The 23,132-nt window shown below is 33.9% G+C and overlaps 4 non-coding genes across 4 annotated transcripts; all 4 read left to right on the top strand.

Annotated features, from left to right (window-relative positions):
* Positions 1 to 5,032: 5,032 nt before the first annotated feature.
* Trnas-uga (transfer RNA serine (anticodon UGA)) lies at positions 5,033 to 5,114 on the top strand. Its single transcript has one exon. It is a non-coding gene; the product is annotated as a tRNA-Ser (tRNA).
* A 1,405-nt stretch (positions 5,115 to 6,519) lies between these two features.
* Positions 6,520 to 6,601, top strand: Trnas-uga (transfer RNA serine (anticodon UGA)). Its single transcript has one exon. It is a non-coding gene; the product is annotated as a tRNA-Ser (tRNA).
* A 2,879-nt stretch (positions 6,602 to 9,480) lies between these two features.
* Trnas-uga (transfer RNA serine (anticodon UGA)) lies at positions 9,481 to 9,562 on the top strand. The gene has a single exon. It is a non-coding gene; the product is annotated as a tRNA-Ser (tRNA).
* A 9,365-nt stretch (positions 9,563 to 18,927) lies between these two features.
* On the top strand, positions 18,928 to 19,009 carry Trnas-uga (transfer RNA serine (anticodon UGA)). The gene has a single exon. It is a non-coding gene; the product is annotated as a tRNA-Ser (tRNA).
* The last annotated feature ends 4,123 nt before the right edge of the window (positions 19,010 to 23,132 follow it).

Here is a 23,132-nt window from a genome sequence, read left to right as displayed (position 1 = left end):
TCAAAAGAGAAAAGTATGTTTTATAATATCATGGTATAATAGAATTTATACAATTAAGCATTTCTTCTATCTGTAGCAAACGATATATATGTTGCTATGTTATTTAACAGCTTAACATTGTCAGTACTTAACAAAGTATTAAATTTGGTCATGTTTGGCCATTGGCAATAATATCTTGGTAAATATTTGACACGAAGGTCTCTATACTTTGGGCATATCAAAAGAAAATGATACTCATTTTCAACAACATTCATATTGCAATGTACACATTTTCTATCTTCACGATTAATATTCCTATATCTCCCTTCTTCAATATTAAGACAGTGTGCTGAACATCTAAATCTAGTTAAACATATCCGTAATTTGTTATTATTTATACAAGACAAGTATTTTTCAATGACAAAATCGTGTTTAAAACCAACATAAGATTGTAATTTATCTGAGTTTCTAACACTCGTATACCATTGTTGCAAATAATTATCATACAACCGTCTTACAACAGCCTCTAATTGCAGTCGTGTAACATTTTCACAATCAAACATAAAAGTAAATCCTAGCTCATCGAGCAGTTCCTTCACTTTTAGTGTCCATGTATTTATATACATACCATTGTTATTTTTCATACTATAAACTTTATATAAAAGAGACCCAGGATAACGTTTTATTTTATACCAAAATCTAATTATTCTAATTTTTCTAAACAATGATAATGGGAATCTTGCCAATTCACCATATACTGCAGCATTACAAGTCTGCTGTCTAACACTTAGAATTTGTTTCAAGAATTTTAATTGAACTCTCTCGATATCCTGAGCTCTATGGAAACCCCATACTTCACAACCATAATTCAGTATGGGGCTTATCATAGCATCAAATAACTTAAATTTATCACGTATATCTAAAGATATAACATCGAACAATCGATTTAAAGAATACAAAGCACGCAGTGCTTGTTCTGACAACTGTTTTTGTGATTGCAAATATGTACCATTTTGCGATATTGCAACACCTAAGTATGTGAATTTTTTAACAACATCAAGTTTATGCCCGTCATACATCAAATTAACATCCTCAGTTCTGTTTCCTTTTTGACATACCATTACAAAGCTTTTATCTATGTTAACAGTTATATCCCATGTATTACAATATACATGTAATTTATTCAGTAAGAGCTGCAAACCTTGCTCAGTTTATGAAAATAAGACAGTATCGTCTGCAAATAACAGCATAAATATACGAATTTCGTCAATAGTGACTGTATCAATACAATCTCGACTTAAACTATCTTCCATATCATTTATAAAAAACAGAAATAACAACGGTGAAAGAGGCTCACCTTGCTTAACACCCATATTGCTATCAAAATAGTCACTATATTGTGATCTAACACGTACACATGATTTCACTGATTCATATATTTTTTTGAGCATCGATACAAGTTTGGTTGATGCACCATATTGTAACAATTTGTACCATATACCATTTCTATACACAACATCGAACGCTTTACGAAAGTCTATAAAGGCACAGTATAATTTTCTTTTATCAGTATTAATAACCTTATTAATAATAGATGACAACACATAAATACAATCAACAGTACTACGTTTGCCTCTAAAGCCAAATTGGTTATCATTTAGTATAATGTCGTTATCAGCCCACAGGCGTAGTCTATTATCTAACAATATAGAAAATATTTTAGAGAATATACTTGTTAAGGTAATACCTCTATAGTTATTTACATCATTGAGGTTTCCCTTTTTAGGAACCGGGACTATGATACCTCTAGTCCAACTTTGTGGGTAAATACAATTATTGTACATATAATTAAACAATTTACATAAAACAGGTGCAAATAAATCTTTACAATCGATAAACATTTCGGGTGTTAAATCATCAACACCACCACTTTTACCTCGTTTTAATGAACTAATGGCTTTAGTGACTTCTTCTATAGTAAAGTCTGTATCTAACTGATCAACATTAACAATATCATCATCATCAGAATTATCAACATCCTCATTAGTAAAAACATCACCATCAAAAAGATTTTTAAAATGATTCAAAAAATCATCTTTACTGATGCTATTATCTTTTGGCTTAATATTGCGTATTTTCTTTATTTCTTTCCAGAATTTCTGTGGTTGAGTTCTAGACATATTATGCAAATCACTCTTTTGTTGTAAATAAAACTGTCGTTTAGCCTTACGTGTAACACCACGATATACATTACGTCTTGTACACAACAATCTACGATATTCATCAGTATTATATTTCCTATACAACTTATTTGCAGTTCGAAACTCCCGCCGTGCTGTCTCACAATAACCATTAAACCAGGCATTCCTAAATTTCCTATTATTATTTTTAACTCCAGTATTTATTCTCTTACCACATGAAACAAATGCCTTATTATATAACAAAGTGGAAAATGTATCTACACTATTATCAATGTCAGTGTCACCACTTATCAGACGATCAACAATATTATGGAACTCGTTACAACAAGAAGAAATATTAGCCCTATATGAATTAATATTTTCTGGACTCCATTCGAATTTAACATAGTTTATATGATCATTTGTATTTATATCGTTTGGCATATTAATTGATAATATACATGAAATAGGGACATGAGGCGTAAACCTTTATAAATCATGAACTGTAAAATTCTTAACTAAGGGAAATAAATCCCGAGACACAATTGCATAGTCAATAACACTATTTCCGGTATTGGATATATATGTATAATTGCCAACTTGCGCATCATCGCCTAATCTACCGTTAACTATTGTCATGTTGCTAGATAAACATAAGTCCAATAATTTAATACCCGATGTATTTACATTTTTATCGACTGAATGTCTTATTGGGAAAATATCGTCACAGTCATTACACTCTATTGTAGGTATAAACCGTTCATAGTCATTCACGTTCGATAAAATATCTAATCTTTCGCCTGTCCGTGAGTTCAAATCACCCAATATTACAACATGTCCCTTATCACTGTATTTTCTCAACCCGAACTCTAATTGTTCAAAAAAGCCTATTTCATGGCTTTGAAAATACACTGAATTGCTAGGGGGTATGTAAACAAAACACATGTATATGTCATCGCTTACATTAAAGTATAACTTGACCGCTTTAATCCAAATAAACCCAGTTTTATCAGTTTCACAAATTGTTATTCCAGGTAGTATCGAAGATTTAATTAAAAGCACAATTCCACCGTGTCCCCGTCTAGATTTATTACTTTCCGGCCTAGGCACAGATATACTATGAAAACCATTAATATTTATTTCATCGTCATCTTTTAACCATGATTCGCATAAGCCTAATAAGTCAAATGACTGAATAGCATTAATAAATTCTGAGTCGTTAAGGCATGATTTTAACCCCTCAATATTCCATGTGCCAATTTTCAAGTCAGTCACACACTTTTCTCCGTCCCCCTATTGAGAACCGGTAGTAGCGGTAGGTGGTTCCGGCTGTGCGCGGGTTTCCGTCGTCGTTGAAACTGTCACTGTCGTCGTCGCTGGTGGAGCCGTCATCGTCACTGGTGGAGCCGTCATCGTCGCTGGTGGAGCCGTCATCGTCGCTGGTGGAGCCGGCATCGTCGGTAGAGGTCTAGCTGAGTCCAGGGAAACGGCCGCAGAAACCTGCGACCTCGCGTGCGGATAGGGCGGCGGCGGTCGGTTCACCATAGCCCCTCCAGCAGAATGTGTGACTCTCATTGCCTGGCACGGCTAGTTTGCGGATATGTTGACCATCAGGAGTGATGTTATAATGTTTCTGTCCCGTGGTGGCAGTGCGGGTTTCTTCTCTGGCTGCAAATCGCCACCAATCATGTCCACTCATTCAATTGGGCCTTCCTGTATATGCTATGAGTTTTTGCATCTTGCAGCAGAAGTAAATCAACAAAGGGGACAGGTAGATTTTTGAGCTTTTCATTTGCGATTGTGAAACTCGCCCTTAACTGAATTATTTTTTTGCGTAGCAAGGAAACCGACCCAAAGATGCTGTTTACATCGAGCTTTGCAGAAAAAAGCGAATGTCCAGTAATAATATTGTCGGTCTCCGCCTCAAGTCTATTCCCATATTCTATTAGATAGACGCTGATTTTGTAAGTATCTAACCATTTGAGAGCTGGAGATTCTATTTCGTTAATACTAATTGTTTTAGCTCTATGTTGACGAAATATGACAGATTATTGATTTACGACCAGTACTGGTGTCGATTTTGAGATACCATAAGAATGTACACCCTCGGGGATCGAACAAACAACATACGATTGGCGACACAAGCCGAAGATATTTTATCGTTGTTCATGTGATTATCTTTTGGACGTGTCTAGCCACACTTTATCACACCTTCCTCATAATGCTTAACTTCTGCGTACATGAATGCTAGAAAGTGTGGTTGTTTAAATGGCAGGTCATCTGTCAAAACCCTTCTTAACTAAGATATGTGTTATTGCGTATGCTTAATATATAAAGATATTTCTTAATCAATCTTACATTGTGTCATCTATCTCAAAAGATGTGTCGGACAAAGAGGTTATGAATATTTCACAAAGTTTTATTATTTCTATTTTAGTTGTCCAAATGCATTATACGCATTATTTTGTATAATTTGTTATTCTTTCACATTTTACACAAGGGCAACAACTGTAACTGTCAACTTGCTCCAATTTTACAGAAATAACCTCCCGTTGAAAATACCTCCCGTCAGTTTATGCATACATTTGGATTACAATTACGATTGGTATATATTAAATACCTTTGAAAAGCATACAGTCTCACGGAATAACAATTATATTTGTCCGATCATTTTCACGTCCTTTCATTCTAAGGACTTCGCCTGAAGTTCTCCGAATGAAAGTAGCGGTGATTCCATTCCCTGGAATGTGTTAAACAAATGTATTCACATTATAAGTAGACTTTAGGTATGATAAAGTTATATACAAAATGATGAAAGTTATAATGATAACTTATCGGAAAAAATATGATATGCTTGATTAATATAAAGTACAGCTGTGATGGCCGAGTGGTTAAGGCGTTGGACTTGAAATCCAATGGGGTCTCCCCGCGCAGGTTCGAACCCTGCTCGCAGCGAATATATTTTAGTCCTTTAAGAACTTCCTAGATGTATGTTATTGTTTCATTATCCTCAGCAGGTGTTTACTGTCGCTAGTAAGTGAGTAACTCTAAATGTGTGACTCTCATTGTCTGGCACGGCTAGTAGGCGGATATGTTGACTATCAGGAGTGATGTTATAATGTTTCTGTCCCGTGGTGGCAGTGCGGGTTTCTTCTCTGGCTGCAAATCGCCACCAATCATGTCCACTCATTCAATTGGGCCTTCCTGTATATGCTATGAGTTTTTGCATCTTGCAGCAGAAGTAAATCAACAAAGGGGACAGGTAGATTTTTGAGCTTTTCATTTGCGATTGTGAAACTCGCCCTTAACTGAATTATTTTTTTGCGTAGCAAGGAAACCGACCCAAAGATGCTGTTTACATCGAGCTTTGCAGAAAAAAGCGAATGTCCAGTAATAATATTGTCGGTCTCCGCCTCTAGTCTATTCCCATATTCTATTAGATAGACGCTGATTTTGTAAGTTTCTAACCATTTGAGAGCTGGAGATTCTATTTTGTTGACACTAATTGTTTTAGCTCTATGTTGACGAAATATGACAGATTATTGATTTACGACCAGTACTGGTGTCGATTTTGAGATACCATAAGAATGTACACCCTCGGGGATCGAACAAACAACATACGATTGGCGACACAAGCCGAAGATATTTTATCGTTGTTCATGTGATTATCTTTTGGACGTGTCTAGCCACACTTTATCACACCTTCCTCATAATGCTTAACTTCTGCGTACATGAATGCTAGAAAGTGTGGTTGTTTAAATGGCAGGTCATCTGTCTAAACCCTTCTTAACTAAGATTTGTGTTATTGTGTGTGCTTAATATATAAAGATATTCCTTAATCAATCTTACATTGTGTCATCTATCTCAAAAGATGTGTCGGACAAAGAGGTTATGAATATTTCACAAAGTTTTATTATTTCTATTTTAGTTGTCCAAATGCATTTAATATACGCATTATTTTGTATAATTTGTTATTCTTTCACATTTTACACAAGGGCAACAACTGTAACTGTCAACTTGCTCCAATTTTACAGAAATAACATCCCGTTGAAAATACCTCCCGTCAGTTTATGCATACATTTGGATTACAATTACGATTGGTATATAATACCTTTGAAAAGCATACAGTCCCATGGAATAACAATTATATTTGTTCGATCATTTTCACGTCCTTTCATTCTAAGGACTTGAAGTTCTCCGAATGAAAGTAGCGGTGATTCCATTCCCTGGAATGTGTTAAACAAATGTATTCACATTATAAGTAGACTTTAGGTATGATAAAGTTGTATACAAAATGATGAAAGTTATAATGATAACTTATCGGAAAAAAAAATGATATGCTTGATTAATATAAAGTACAGCTGTGATGGCCGAGTGGTTAAGGCGTTGGACTTGAAATCCAATGGGGTCTCCCCGCGCAGGTTCGAACCCTGCTCGCAGCGAATATATTTTAGTTCTTTAAATGATCGTACAAAACTCCAAGGAACTTTCAAAAACTGATAAAAGGAATACTTTCGATCGGGCGTACCTCCGAGCTTTGGAGAAGAAACAGATCAGGCACTACACATTTATTTTCATTTAGTGAACATAGCCGTGCGACTTGTCTGTAAAGGATCAAATGAGAGAAGTTTTCGTTTGTAGACAGAATGATGCTTTCCATCAAGACATCAGTCTGTCCATGCGAAGGCGGTGACTTGTTTAGTGCAAGTATTCAGCACCCGGACACAGGAACGTTTTTATTAACTGAACCAACCTTTCAAAAAGCGTAAAGCCCCATTTTCATTTTCTGCATTTTGCTCGATTTTGCTAATCAGGAGAATAAGACTACGTCATGAAAAAACAACAAATATAATATCGTTTTCGTTTATTGTTTCACAAAGTAATTATTAACATATTTAAGAAAACACGGACCCATGAAAAATACCCAACCATTATTTTCATGATTATATTATGCACTCTTAATTAAGATAATTGCATTGCTTTTTCGACAGAAATCCATTAGGCTGACATTCGTACCATTACTTATATTTCGGTTAATTCAGTCACTTCTTTTCTTTATAAGCTAAAATTGGGATAAAACAATGCTTTACAGCAGGACATGCGTCTGTTCGTGCGCAGGCAGGTTAATTGATTAGCTTGTTTAATGCAATATTGGCATACGGGAGAAAAAAGAAGAATATTACCAGAACAGGTGGTTTTGTTAATTTGAACTTGTTGTTTTCTTATTTCTCAAGGACATAGAGGTCATGGACGGGGAGCTTTTGGACGTGTTAAGCGTGGATTACCTTTAAGAAGATGGTTAAATGGATGGGATATGCCCATCAAGAAACGACGATAATATCCAGTGAAACAAAGGACACTTCAAGGGTGTTCACGTTAATGGGGATTGGCCAAATTCCGACAGTTGGCGTCTTTTATTGGTCCACACAGATACATTCCTGACTAATGACATATAAAATATATTCGACGTAGGTTTGAAAGATTTCGCGCTTGAAAGGATTGGATTTTGGGGCCATGCCTATGAAGTAATGAGAAGATATTTTCAAAATAGTCCAAATCTACATCAAAAGTCATGGAAAGATCACAAATTTGTCGAAAGAGTCTGTCAGCCCCGTATCGCGACATTTGACGCCATGTTGTCCTTGGTATGGTCCAAAATGCTTTATGACTTTATGTTTTATTGATAAGTTTCCTCACGTTAATGCATACTTTGATAAGATTTATCTTTTGCGTTTTATCTTTATTAAGAATTGTTGGGATAAGAGTGAGGTTTGTGCACATAAACTGGTTTAAACCCCCAGTAAATTTACATTTTACTGACCGTTCCAAGGCGGTACCTAACAAATATTGATAAACATACCAATTATTTATACATGTATATATACACATATAGTATTTATGCACTGTGCTGTTTGTAGAGTTGTGTGCTGTTCTATGATTCTTGTTTGTGAATTTGTGTTTTATGTCTTTGGCGTTGCCCATTGCCACTAAACCGGGTTTATGTTTGAACGTTTTGCTACTGAGCATGTTTCTGTAGCTTTTTGCATATATATTGATATTTAAACGAATATTTGTTGAATGCAACCAACTTTTGTTTTAAAGATTTAATCATTATTGGATAGTTTGGTAGGTATCTACACTAGCGGATTTAGAGGGGGCGCTTCCGGCGCGCGCCCCCTCTAAAATCGTCAAAGTTTACTTTTTATGTCATTTTAGGAGATAAAAAATAATAAAATACACCTATAATGCATCATTTCCAACTACAAATTGTTAATTTTTCTTGATTGCTTAACCCCCAATCCATATGCAAACAGTTTATGCCATACACTTTCGGTTCAGAGGGAGGGGTGCATGTCAAAAGGTTGCGCCCCTAAGTTACGCCCCCTCTAACGTTCATTCCTGGATCCGCCTCTGATCTAAGACACCATTTTGAACGTAATTTTACCAAAGAATATTTTTATTCGAAACAATAACATTGAAATAATATTGACAAACTATTAAAGCGAAATGAAAAAAAAATAATCTTATATTACATTTCTTTACCGCATCCTAGGAAAGAGAAACGCCGCCGATTGTCTTCATTGTAAAGAATTTGAGATTCAACAACGCGCACCTTATTATTTCTTTAAGTGTAAGAATTATTGAAATTACATCATGCCATTTCAATCAGGCACAATCGAATTGATATATATCCAAGACTTTTTAATAAAAATGAAAATAAACAATCGTCAAAAACGCGATGTTTAGAGGAACTATTTGACTACTGTTATCTACAATTCTTGGCATCAATTAGCAACCTCGCACGCGCTTTTTGTTGAAATGTTCAAAATGCGTTTCTACCTAAAAAAAATTAACAAATATATAATTTTATGTATGCAAGAAAAACTATCAATCATGTTTCACCGGTCCGGACCAAAAAAATTACCCTGCGGTCACGCTGCATGGCCGGTAACTGGTTATCGGTTTACGTGCGTGCCCTCGGGTCGGAGTTTTTATATCCGGACCGGAAACAAAAGACTGATATATTATAAATAATTCTTTTTTATTTGATATTTTATATTGACTTATATGGACACATACTTATAAGTTCTTTTGTGCAATTAAAGTTTGTCATCATGTGTATTGATTGGTCAATATTGATCAATTATTACTACGTACCATTCAAATTGTTTCAATGTGTTAACAAGATAACCAGTGGACAAATGATCAAATTGATAGATAATTGGTAGATGTACAATATTTATAATTATACAAGTCAATATGATAACGTATTAATTCATAAGAAATCTTTCGTTTCATCCTTATATATATATATATGACAGCTGTGATGGCCGAGTGGTTAAGGCGTTGGACTTGAAATCCAATGGGGTCTCCCCGCGCAGGTTCGAACCCTGCTCGCAGCGAATTTCTTTTATTTTATGAGAGTATCACAAAGGCTACTATAACAAATGTAAAGCATGTCTGCAGTCACAGACTTTATCCATTATATAACGGTACACAGTTACTTTGGCAGGATTTTATGTATCATATGAACACAATTTAAAACATGTGAACATTGATTGAGGGTTGTTGGAAGATTTGATATTTGACAGCACTTTTTGGTATTAGGTAGTTTGGTTATGAGAAATTTCAATTCAACCCGTTATTTTTTTCATTCTTAAAGCGAAACAAATAACCTCGCTGAAGCCGAGAATGCCCCTTTTAAAAGAATATTCTGCTTTAACGAACTATTACTCCGTTTTAACGAAAAATAAATAAATATTATTCCCGAAAAAAAAAACGATTACAGCATTTAAGGGGCTCCGTAGTGTTTAAGTTAAACTTGATACGCATGCATGTACGGAGAACATGAAAATTCACTTTAATAGATGTAAGGCCGTTTAGTCTTATAAATAAAACGTTTTAACCGTTTTTTTCGACGCATATGCTATATAGATATAATACGGGATAATAAACGGTATTCATTTTTTAAATTCAACGTGCCATTTTATTGGAGTGTGTTTTTAAACCACTGAGAGAAAAGTTAAAGGACAAATCATCAGTTCTAGAACTCTTTTAAAACATGAAAAAAAACTGTTCTAGAGCTAACCTCCAAGCTTTAACCTTGGTTCAAGATATTTTCTTGAACCCAATAAGTTTATAAAGAAAGTTATATAAAAAGTAGTGTATAAATTATGTTTATATTTAGAATTGAGAACCACATATCAATATCTCAGTTACCTCCTCTTGTGGTAAATTTGCCATTGGCTACTAAATTCAGTACAGAATGACACGAATATTTATCCATTATTTTCATTGCTTCTAACGCAAAAGGTAAGTGTATTTTATACTATATTTCAATATAAAAACATCATCATTAATGTTTCAAAATAACAAAAACATCATCAATAACTAGACGGCTTATTTCACCAGTGTTCTGCGATAATGTTGCAGGATCTCACGGTCATAGGAATTTGAGTGGTACGAAATGATGACAGAAACAACAGTTCTTATAAATATTTGGCCACAAGGCCAAAACAAACGATGTTTTTTTTTAACCAAACGACTATAAAAAGGGCAGGGCCTGGTGTCACCGGCTTGATCCATGTATATAATTATGTACAGTACTTTGCTCTCTTGTCATACCATATATCTTTTCTATTTGTCGGTATGCTTTTGAGATCCTTTTGATACAATAATACAATTACAAAATTCATCAAAAAGGTGACGATATATGGTAACATGTTAGATCATTTTCAATAATGTTTCATTGTGTTAGACTCTTATTTTCGTCGGGAAATATCTTTCTTTAGAAATCGCGAATATACATGACACATCGTTCGAACTTTGATATTTCTTAAATACTATTAAGAAATATCACATTTGGTTTTTATTTATCCCCGGTTGTAAGTTGAATACAAGTATAAAAGTAAATACAAATCTAGTTGAAGCTTAACATTGTTGCCAGTGAAGTAAATATGTGTGCAAGAACGTTTAAACAAGTTCGATGTATTGTTTTTCTCTCAAAATATTCTATAGGACTTGATGTTCTAAAACAAGTTTTTGGTCGTTCTTGCACTGTTCTTAAATACAATAAATTCGTGAATAGTACTAAAGTATTTCAATTTATACGAAAAACTTGAATAAATGTTGTACATGTATTTAAGTATTGAAAAGTGCTTTTATAAGTTGTTATATCTTCTTCGAGACGAGACCTTCATTTTTCGTATGTTCTATCCGAAGAAATAACCCATTTTTGAAACAATTTACTAACTTCATTGTCATTATTAACATAGACGTGTTTATGTATTCTGAAATTGAAGAAAGTACATATAATTTTAACAGTTTAAAACAGTGTTCGAAATTGGCGTTTCCAAACATAAAACGGAAAAAAATGTTACAAATAAAAAATAATCGTTGTATTTTTTTCTCTCACATGGCAGTTAATTAACGCAAACCAATGGCAGAATATGCCATTTTAGCTAGGGGGTTCAGTTTGCGACGTCAAATATGTAATTGACGTTAAATTTTACAAAAAATGGACTTTTATATCTTAACTGCCAACGATTGCCTGACATTTTCATGACATATTTTACATTTCCACACAGATTAAGATTTCTTCTTTTTTACTATTTAATTTTTAATATAAACTAACTTAGATTCTACAAACACTGCCTTGTAAATCAATGCTACTATTCGCTGTTTTTCCCGAATGCCGATTTAAACGGTCACGAAATTCACGCGTCCGACGATAGGTAGGGTACCTGTTCATCATTTCCGGAGGCGCTAATTGATTTTTGGTGAATATTTGATTTCATTATTTCCCCCGATAACGAAGCTAAAAATGGCATAACTTTTCAGAGAGTTTACCGAATTGGACGAAATAAAAAGTTACGATTTTATGAAAGAGGGTAGTTTATCAATATCTATCGCCATGTGTACTAAAACCACATGGAACATCTTGTGATAAACTCATAGTGAATATCATTATGTTCACTTCCTACCAGAGCCTCCATTATTTTGACCCACATTAATCTGCTTAATATAGCGATCTAAAAAAGTTATATTCTGCTAAAAATAAAACGCCGGGATACAGAAATACATCGCGGAAATAGCCGAAAAAGCATGAACTCATACTTAGAACGCAATACAACTAATATATTTTTATGGTTTCGACGTCATTCTGCTATATATAGAGCGCACATTGAGACCAACAAATGGGTTAAAACGACATGAAAAGAAGTAGTTCTTTTGAGTTTGCGGTCTTAAGACTACCTGCGCGCATTCGCAGATAGTCTAAAAATCACCTGAACCCCCTATTTTAACGGTGTTCTTTTAATAGGTTAACCCTTTCTATGAGCTTTTACTTAATGTTGTATTATTCGTGTATCCGAACTCATTTTACACAACTATTACGCCCTGTTTACCTAATATTACACAAACTGAAATACTTGTGGTACCGCTTTACATTTAATTTGCACTGAATACCCTTTAATAATGAAATGGGAATGGTAGATGCGTTTCCAGGTTTTTGTTTTCTCATTAAACATGGGTTTAATGTTCTCATACTTGCAAAAAAGACCCCGTTGTATAATTCCTGTGCCTTAGAGCTCCAATGCACGTTGTTTACATGGCACCACATCTATTACCTCATAAATACAAGCTATTAACGATGGCAGAATCCGGATTGTGGAAGAGAATGTTTAGTTTGATAGATTAGGATCGCACTGAGCTGTTGTTCGAGACTTTCATGTAAATACGCATGTGGTCTTGGACGCCAAGTTGTTTGTAATTTTCAAGTTAAATGAGCTTGAGGAGAACATTTGTTTTGCAGTTGATAACTGTGGGGTTTGCTAAACCAGAAATGAATAATTCAAGAAGCGAAAAAGGTCAACTTTATTTACTAGAGATCATTAGAAATGCGACGTTTGAAAGTTGTCGTCATCAGATCCTGAAGAACTAATGGTTTGGATGTTAATTCGGTAAAATCTGTATAAGCTTGGTACATATTACGCCAATGGAGGTATGTTCGTGTATTTTACATTGTTTTGTGAAGAATGACGTCCGTCCCCGCAAACAAAAGGCACGCTCGTATCTTAAATTTCACATAATTAAAATTTTGAAATCATTGTATTCCGAACAGTGTTTTCCCTTGTAACTAAGTTTACAATATGTGCAAAAAGAGGTTTCAAATATGATTTTACATTTATTTCTTTAAAGCGAAATTGGTTGCATCGGTTAAACAAAGCATGCGACCATTTTCTCTTTCGTAGACATGTAGAAGGATGTTTAGGTTAAATGTTTAAGTTAAGGGCAAAACTTTTCCAAATCTGAGTTGTTTAGGAAAAACATTATGAGTCAATATTGAATAGTTAAAAAATATATATATATAAAGATGAAAGCCCTGAAAGGCTGTAGGTGCGACAAGCATGATTTTACCATTTTACAATTCTGTTCACAGGCAATAGAGACCTAATCCAATTTCATCTTTTGAGTGGCCCTAAATTTCAACCGATAAGTGCCTGTCATAACCTTAGAATAGGTAGTGTAAATTGATGAATTTTTAATACAATAAGCTAGTTTCAAAGAGTAACTGTTACTCCTATATATACTAGAATAAATGAACATTGCTTTCATAAGGTGTTAGTGTTTAAATTTTAAGGCTATAAATGGTTTTGGTTGCCAATCTCCTCTTCGCCGAATTAAACTGCAAACATGCTAGTTTAAGCATTAGAGGATATGGGGTCGATTGTTCATAACTATGTTTTAGTAAACAACGTGATAAATGAGATCATATTTGACTTTTAAACGTGAATTTAGATTCCCCCCATTAAATGAGGAGACATATTGTTTTTGCTCGAGTTGTCTTTCTGTCCGTCTCCATAATTCTTGAACCGCTTGAAGGACTTTAAAATAACTCGTCACAAATGTTCACCATATTGAGACGATGTGCAGAGCGCAGCTCGTATCAATGTCAAGGTCACACTTGTCACTAGTCATATGACTATAATATGACTTCAAGAAGATTTAAATAATTTGCCAAACATGCCAAAGTTTCTGGGTTTTTTTAAACATAGTTTTTTTTTCTATTTCCAAGTGACATATCGTGGAATTCAGACAACCAGAGATGGGACATCTGTTTTTAATTTAAAAAATCAACCGTATAGTTATATAATAATGTGCACATATATTTTAAAAAACCCAGTTACAGCCAAAATAGTCGTCTGAAATCGTTTATAAATAATGCAGATCACAAGTTTATCCATTAAACTCACTGAGCTGTAAATATTATATAATTTTAACAACGGTGACGTACACAATGTTGTTTACTTTAACAATCGGTGAGTGCTTTTGCAACTTAAAGTAACATAAGCTTAATTGTCTTTTTGTCAATCATCGTTTTAAGACACTCAAAGAAGTACACATGAATAAAAAATAACATAAAATAATTATCATTTATCGGTAAAGCTTGATGAATGTGTGGTGTGTTTGTGATGTTTGAATCTATGTGTTCGGTGATTATGCATTTGTTTCCTTAAACAAATGCTTCCCAATATAATTTGTTGTCAATGATGGTTACAATAAGAATGATAATAACAATTATAAGTTCACCTAAAAATAATGGTGTTTTTATCTCTTCTTTCTCTTGAATGGTGATACCAGGTTGTGCAAACATTATACATATATACCTACATACATATATATTTATATTATACAATACTTATTAAGATTAAATGACAAACGGGTGATCTTAACCTGACTTCACAGCTTGAACCATTTAATTGCATAGAACACTAATTGCCGTTGCTGGGACTAACTTGCCTGTCTTATTATCGGTTCACTCTTTTAAAGAAGAAAATAATTTTAGTCGGAACAAAATTTCGTTAAGCAAAATCTGAGGCAATAACTTTGGATTTCCTTTTGATTGCACTGCAGACTCCAATTTTCTGTTTCTTAATTTTATAGCGTGTTGAGTTCCATCTCATAAGACTTCAGCGAGAATACATTATTCAAGGAATTATGAAACGATTGTTTAATTATTAAAAACCGTTTGCAAGATATTATGCAGTAATTATTTTAAACAAAAAATACATTTTCAAATATAAGTCATAACGAGTTGTTGTTTGCTCGAGTTTTACAAGAGTATTAAAACATAAAGTTGTTTTTCTCAAAATAGTATATAAATATTTATTCGAAAAACTACAGAAAGAAGCTCAGTAGCAAAAAGTTTAAACATAAACCTGGTTTAAAAGCACTTGGTAAACGCCAAAGACATAGAACATAAAAACAAAAAATCACCAACAAGAAACCTGGAAAAACTGCACAAACAGCACATTGCATACATACTATATAAAAATAAAATGAGGTATGTTTATCAAGGATTGTGAGGTACCACCTTGGAACGGTCAGTAAAATGTAAATTTACTGGTGGTTTAAACCAGTTTGTGTGCACAACCTCAACTAAATATGCCACTTAATACCTCTCAGAAATGAATTGGGAATGATTGATGCGTTGCGGATTTTTAAAAAAAAATTCTATTTAAAAATGGAATTGTTGTTTCCATACTTGCAGATTAGCCCTCATGGTATAATTTCCGTGCCTTTGATCTCCAGTTCAGGTCGTTTTATTAGAAAACAAAACACGGTTTCACATCTATCATTTCATAAATGCAAGCTGTGAATGAAGACAGAAGCCTTAATATTGAAGAGAATGTGCAGTTTGTTAGATAAGGGACGCACTGAGTCGTTTTTACGACCCTCAAGTTAATACACATGGGACTAAGACGCCCAGCTCTTCGTAAATTCCAAGTTTAATGAGATTGAGGAGAAGATTTGATTGCATTTGATAGTGTAGGGTTTGTAAAACCAGACCTGAATAATTTTAGATGTTAAAAAGGCCAACTTAATTAGAATGCAACGTTTGACCAAGTTGTCGTCCTCCGATCCTGGGGAATTAATGGTTTGGATGTTTATTTTGTAAGGGGTATATATACGCTTGGTTTTATATGAGGCCAATGGAGTGATGTCCGTGTAGATGCTTGTTTATTGCTTTAAATGATCTTTGCAAAAACAAATTGCATGTTCGTGTCTAATAATTGAAATATTATTATAATATCCATTTCAATTTGAAACACACTTCATTCCGAACAGTATTTTGCCTTGTCATCGCTCTTTATAAATCGAAATTGCCGGCAAACAATTTTAGCATTGGAGGAAATAATTACGTAAAGGAGAGTATCAGCAGCGTAATGGTTTTCATTTTAGACAGTGAACGCTGTATACAGAGACAAGAAATTGACCACTGTAAATTATTTCTAGGGATGAAACAGGCATTGGGTAAAGCAGAAAAACGTGCATCAATCGAGAAATGTTTTAGCAATGAGGTTTAATAGGAAATGAACTGCATGAACAAAACATCCATGTTTCTCCATATTTTATTGTAATTATGCTTCTGATCTACCACACAGCTCAATTGATAAAACAATTATACGACTTGTTTTATTCATGTCATCCGCTTAGTATTGATAAAATATTGGAGAATTTTCGAATGCATGTTACGCACTTAAAGAAATAGGGAAAAGCTACACACCTAAGGTATACTTTGTGTATATACATGTATGTATTGTCCGATAAAAAGTGGTAAACTATTCATTGGTAGTCGTGGGTCTTATAATATCAAAATATAACAAAATAACAAGGGAAAGGTTTCAGGCACTGTATGTTCTGTCCTGTTCGAAGCGTTAACAATGCTTACATGCTTTTTAGATAAATGAAATAATTTTAAACTCTTTTACCCGCCTCTTATCTCTCTAAATCTCAGATATCTTCTTTGTTTAATATGGTAAACTTAAAACAATATCCAGTTGTTTAGATCTTAACTCGACTTCGTTTTATCACTCCGTGTGCAATAGCTACCTTTGAGATTAATTTTTAGGAATATTTAGACAGATACAAATTACAAACATGTGTGGTTTTGCTTTTGGTTGGAAAAATATCACTAAATAAAACGACAGAAAATACATTATTTTTATTGTCTTACTGTTAAAAACAAACTTTCGAGAACTATATTTAAAAAAAAATGTTTGATGCTATTTACACCCCTTTCTGATCACTTTTAGAAAAACACCCAAGGATTTATACAGTTTCATAAACATGATATAATAACCATTTGATATTTCGTATGCTTTGGAAGATTCTTCAGAGACAAGAATAAAACTTACCAAGTATGTCAATAAGAGTCAAACAATTAAAGGTATGTCAATATAGTGCTTGTTAAGATGAAACATACTTTATAAGCCAAAGTTAATTTAGTTTAGTGGAATCGCACATTGTATAGTGCAACATAACCTCTGGCATAAATTAGCCTCGTTTTGGATACGCAGCAGCGAAATTTTCAGGGATTTTTTTTACAATTTTACTTTAACAACCGCGAACCACCCCTCCACCCTCCATATTTTGTTATCATCTAGTTTATCTAGTTCGCTTACTTGTTGCAAACGTTTTATTTGGAGGCTATTGCCGTCCAACATTGTGATCGCTTTAAAATTTACAAACTTTTTATAGTTTGAAACTTTAAAAATAAATCCGTCTGGCAAAACCTATATCTGCAAGACATTTATAACCATGTCGAAGTTACTTTACCTTTTACCTTTTGTCACAAATAACTGCGGAAACTTGGCTGTGGAAATATAAATAGAAAGACAGTTTGAACCATTTTAACTAAAATTACACTATGGCCGATCCTGGGACTACTTTGCCTATCTAACCATCGGTTCATTATAAAAGAGAAGAAATGAATTTAAATCAAAACAAATTTCATTAAGCAAATTACGAGACAATAACTTTGTATTTTCTTATATGACATTGAAGGCTCCAATCTTCTGTCCCTTAAAGTTATAGCGTGTAGTACTTCAATAATGAAACTTATCTGCAGAGTTCCATCTGATTAGACTCCAGCGAGAAGACATTATTAGGGCGTTATTCTAGGAATGACGACATGGTTGTTTAATTATAAACACTGCCCACAAGATAATAGCAATAGTAATTTACACCTTTATATATTTTGCCCATGGAAGGATTAGGCAACGGGATCATTAAATCGTACCATTCAAGGACTGGACGTTGCTTTAAATACATAAACTTGATCAATCTGCTGTGAACGTCCATTTCCGGTCCGTGGCGCCAGGAAAGTGTTCCCACCAATACCGTTATGTCTGCAATACAAGAGGGTCGACCAAATGTTACAAATGATAACTGTGATGCGAGGGTCGAGATCGCCATAGGTTTAAGAGCAAAAGAAATGATTAAATTACTTGCAAAGTTGGGGAATATTCAATGGCATTCGGTCGCAGCAGGGGTAAACATTTTCGTTACAGTTGTGATCACACTGTCATTTTACAGTCGAACCTGGAGCCGCTCTTAAGCAGACGACAACTTGGAGAAGCCGAGGTACTCTTGTTGAACTTAAATTGTTCAACAAATTTATAATTTTATGTATGCAAAAACATTATCAATCATGTTTCACCGGTTCGGATCAAATACTTATTAGGTCTTTTGTTTAATTAATGATTGCCAAAATGTGTATTGATTGGTCAATATATATCTATTATTACTACTTACCATTCAAATTGTTTCAATGTGTAAACAAGATAACTAGTGGACAAATGATCAAAGTTATAGATAACTGGCAGCTGTGCACTATTTATTATTATACAAGTCAATATTATAGCGTATCAATTCATTAAAAATCTTGTTTTTATCCTGTTCATCCTTACCTCTATATGTGACAGCTGTGATGGCCGAGTGGTTAAGGCGTTGGACTTGAAATCCAATGGGGTCTCCCCGCGCAGGTTCGAACCCTGCTCGCAGCGAATATCTTTTTTTTATGAGAGTCTCACGAAAGCAATGAATATTTGACTAACTGCTTTCAGTGCAATGGCAAAATCTGGTCGTGCATACACTGAACATACATACATACAGTTGAACCTCGTTGGCTCGAACTCCCAGGGACCAGCGAAAATACATCGAGCCTCGAAAAATCGGTCCTTTACATCTAGTTCGAGCCAAGAAGGAGTTCGAGCCAAGCGAGCTCGAGCTAACGGGGTTCGACTGTATATTGAATACGATATTTATAAGCATATGAAAAATAGCATACGCCTGACTTCACAGCTTTACAACTATTTTTTGATCGCAAAGAACACCTATTGCCGTTGCGGTGACTAATTTTCTTGTCTTATTATAAGCAAACTCTGAGGCAATAACTCTGGATCTTCCTTTGATTGCACTGCATATCCAATCTTCTGTTTCTTAAATTCTTAGCGTGAAATTTATCTGCAATCTCATTAGACACACAATTCAAAAGAAGAAAGTGCCAAAAAATAAATGATTGGTAAATAACTAAAGGATTTAGTGGTCTACTATAGTCTCATAAGGTATAGATATGTGTTTAGTGCTCATTTCTTTCAAATTATACTCGGTTACCTTCATAAGAACCATAGAGCCTGCAATGATATATAAGGAAAATCCAAAGTTATTGTCACAGTTTTTGCTTCACGAGATTTATTGTGACTTAAATAATTTTGTTCTGTAAAATGGTGAGCCGATAGTTTGAAAGGCAAATTAGTCCCTCCACCGACAATTAGTGTTATTTTAGTTTAAATGGTTAAAGCCAGGTCAAGGTCAGTGTTTTTCATTTTAACCCCCTAGCTAATATCGTATTTATTTAAACAAGCACTATTTTGACAGACTTTAAAATGATCGACTCTTATTGACATACTTTGAAGTTTTTATTCTTGTTTCTGACGGATCTTCCAAATCATGAAATATTAAGTGGTTATTATATTATGTTTATAATCATGTATAGTTTCGATGTTCTAGGGCCCGATTTCATGTTATACTTGGTTGTTTGCATTTGATGAGAGATTTGGTTTGGGTGGTCAATTATTGTTCTGGCCCCAATTTCTCGAAACTTCTTAAGCTTAACAGGCTTAAGTCGCTTATTTCAATTAGCCAAATACATACGTAAAATCGATTTTGGTAAATGAAAAATAGTTAAGTGTGATTATCATACAGATATTTACTTCATAACGTATAAAAACTCTCGCAGAAGTTGTTACGCATAATATAGAAAAACAAAAATAGTGAGATTAGCTTAATCCTGTTATAAGGGACTTAAGAAGTTTCGAGAAATTGGGGCCTGTAGTGCAAACATTATATTCTTAAAGCAAATGATTAACTTAACCGTATTGCACTAAGACTATGAAAGGTACAACTTAGTTATGGTGTGTCTCTAGTTCATTGTCGCGTTTGTTCTTCTCTTGGGCCTCTGACCTTGGTTTATTTTCGATTTTTCGAATACTGGGCTTGTCCCTGTAGTTTTCATTCTATAATTTATACGGCTATAAATTATGGCTGCCTTTGCTGAAATTAACCGAAGAAGTTTATTTTTGTAGATTTTTGTTTAAAAAAAAAATTGAGATGGCTGCATGTATTAAAGTTTGTTCGACGTATTCGACTTGTTGTTGTTTCATTTTGTTTGCTGGAGTTGTGTTATGGTAATCATATGTTAGAAGTGTGTTCTAACAAGATCTGTTTAAAATAATGAGGACAGACATGGATGTCTTGAATAATGATACTTCCAACATATCACAAACGCTTCTTACATTATTTCTACATGTAATGTAGAACAGTCGAGTTGCAACGGATTCCAAATAATCATCTTAAACAATGATACTTCAACATATAACAAATACTAATAAGGCTTCCTACATTATGTCACATGTAACTTAAAACAGCTGCGTAGCAACATATTTCAAATAATCATCTTTTTGACAATACTTGCTGCTTCATCACTGTTATGGCTTTCTTAAAAATACATTTCTCATACTGTGCGAAACGCTCCCCACCCGAAAAATAAATAAAATTAAACCAACAGGCTATAAAAACGGTATATTCGTCGCCTATTTCGAACCTGAACCTCACGATTGTTATAGTAAATATTTGTGCAAGAACATTGAAACAACAAATTCGAAGAATTGCCGTTTTTCTGTCAATATATTCTAAACAACTTGATGTTCTAAAACAAGTAATTTATCGCTCTTTCACTATTCTAGAATCCATGAACAGCTCTGGAATAGTTCAATTCATTCGATAAGTTGTGCACATGTATATTTAGTATTGGAAAGGGGTTTTATAAATTATATATCTCCTTCCAGCCCAATCCTATATTCTGATGTTGACCTTCATTTCCGATATAAAATATTTTTAAAATAATTTACAAACTTCATTATTATTGTTAACATGGACATTTTTACGTATTTTGAAAGTAAAGAACGCACATAAAATTTTAAACAGTTTAAACATAGTTCGAAAAATGGCGTTTCCAAACATAAAACGAAAATTTAATGTTACAGATTAAAAGTAATCACTGTCATTTCCTATCTCACTTTAATAGCAGTGCTGCAAAACAATGGTAGACGATGCCATTTCAGTGAAGCTTTTTTTATATAGATTATTCCCATTCTATGAACTCTTAGTAAATGTTGTACTATTCTTGTTTTGATATCCGAAATCATTTCACAAAACTTTTACGTCCTGTTTACATAATATTACTCAAATTGAAATATTCGTAGCACCCCACAAATTTTATTTGCACTTAACGCCCTTTAAGGAAAAAAAGTGGGAATGGTAGATGCGTTTCCAGGTTTTTGTTATCTCATTAAACATGGGTTTGATTATCTAATACTTGCAAAAAAGACCTCGTTGTATAATTCCTGTGCCTTATAACTCCAGTTCGCGTTGTTTACTTGGTAACACATCTATAAGCTTATAAATACAAGCGAATACGATGACAGAAGCCTGATTGTGGAAGAGAATGTTCAGTCTGATAGATTAGGGGCGCACTGAGTTGTTGTTTGCGACTTCTATGTAAATACGCATGTGGTCTTAGACGCCAAGTTGTTTGTAATTTCCAAGTTAAATGAGCTAGAGGAGAACGTTTGTTTTGGAACTGTTAGCTGTGGGGTTTGCTTAACCAGAAATGAATAATTCAAGAAGCGAAAAAGGCCAACTTATTTACTGGTGATCATTAGAAATGCGACGTTTGAAATACAAAAGTCGTCGTGCGATCATAAAGAATTAGTGAACCTCAATGGAAGTAATGGTTCTATGTGACTTTTTTGAGTTATCCTTGGTGCTGATGTGCAGGGCATGCACCATTCATATATGCATCTATGTAATATTTATTTTTTATATATTCTCTTCTTGTTTGATTGATTGACCATGTTATACACTTGTTGCCGAAATAAATATATCCATCTAATGGTTTGGGTGTTAATTTGGTAAGATCTGTATACGCTCGGTACATATAAGGCCAATGGAGGTATATCCGTGTATTTTACATTGTTTTTGATTTAACAATTACCGTCTTCGCAAACAAAAGGCACACTTCTGTTTTAAATTTGACATTTATAAAATTTGAAATCACTGCATTCCGAATAGTGTTTTTCCTTGTAACTAAGTTAACCATTTTTGCAAAAAAGGTTTTAAATAAGAATTTATAATTTCTGGTACACATTTATTTCTTTAAAGCGAAATTGGTTGTGTCGGTAAAACAAAGCATTCGTTCTTTTTTGCTTTTCTCTTTCGTGGGTATGAAGAAGTATGCTTAAGATAAATGTTTAAGTTAAGGGCAAAACTTCTCCATTTCTGCATCGTTTAGGAAAAACATTATAACAAGCGTGATTTTACCTTTTTACAATTCTATTCACAGAGACCGAATCCAAAACATCTTTTGAGTGCCCGAAAATTCAACCAATAATTGCCTGTCATAACCTAAGAATGGGTAATTTAAATTGATGAGTTTTTAAAGACAATAAGCTAGTTTCTTAACAGTAGCTGATAGACCTATATGTACTAGAGTGTATGAACATTGCTTTCATTTCAAATTATATCGCTCGAGTAAAGTTAATCAAATGAAACCCGATATTAGCTGAG

Source organism: Mya arenaria, chromosome 2 (assembly GCF_026914265.1).
Source record: "Mya arenaria isolate MELC-2E11 chromosome 2, ASM2691426v1".
Taxonomy (NCBI): Eukaryota; Metazoa; Mollusca; class Bivalvia; order Myida; family Myidae; genus Mya; species Mya arenaria.
The sequence above is the reverse complement of the archived record's forward strand: the minus strand, read 5'-3'. Positions and strand labels throughout refer to the sequence as shown.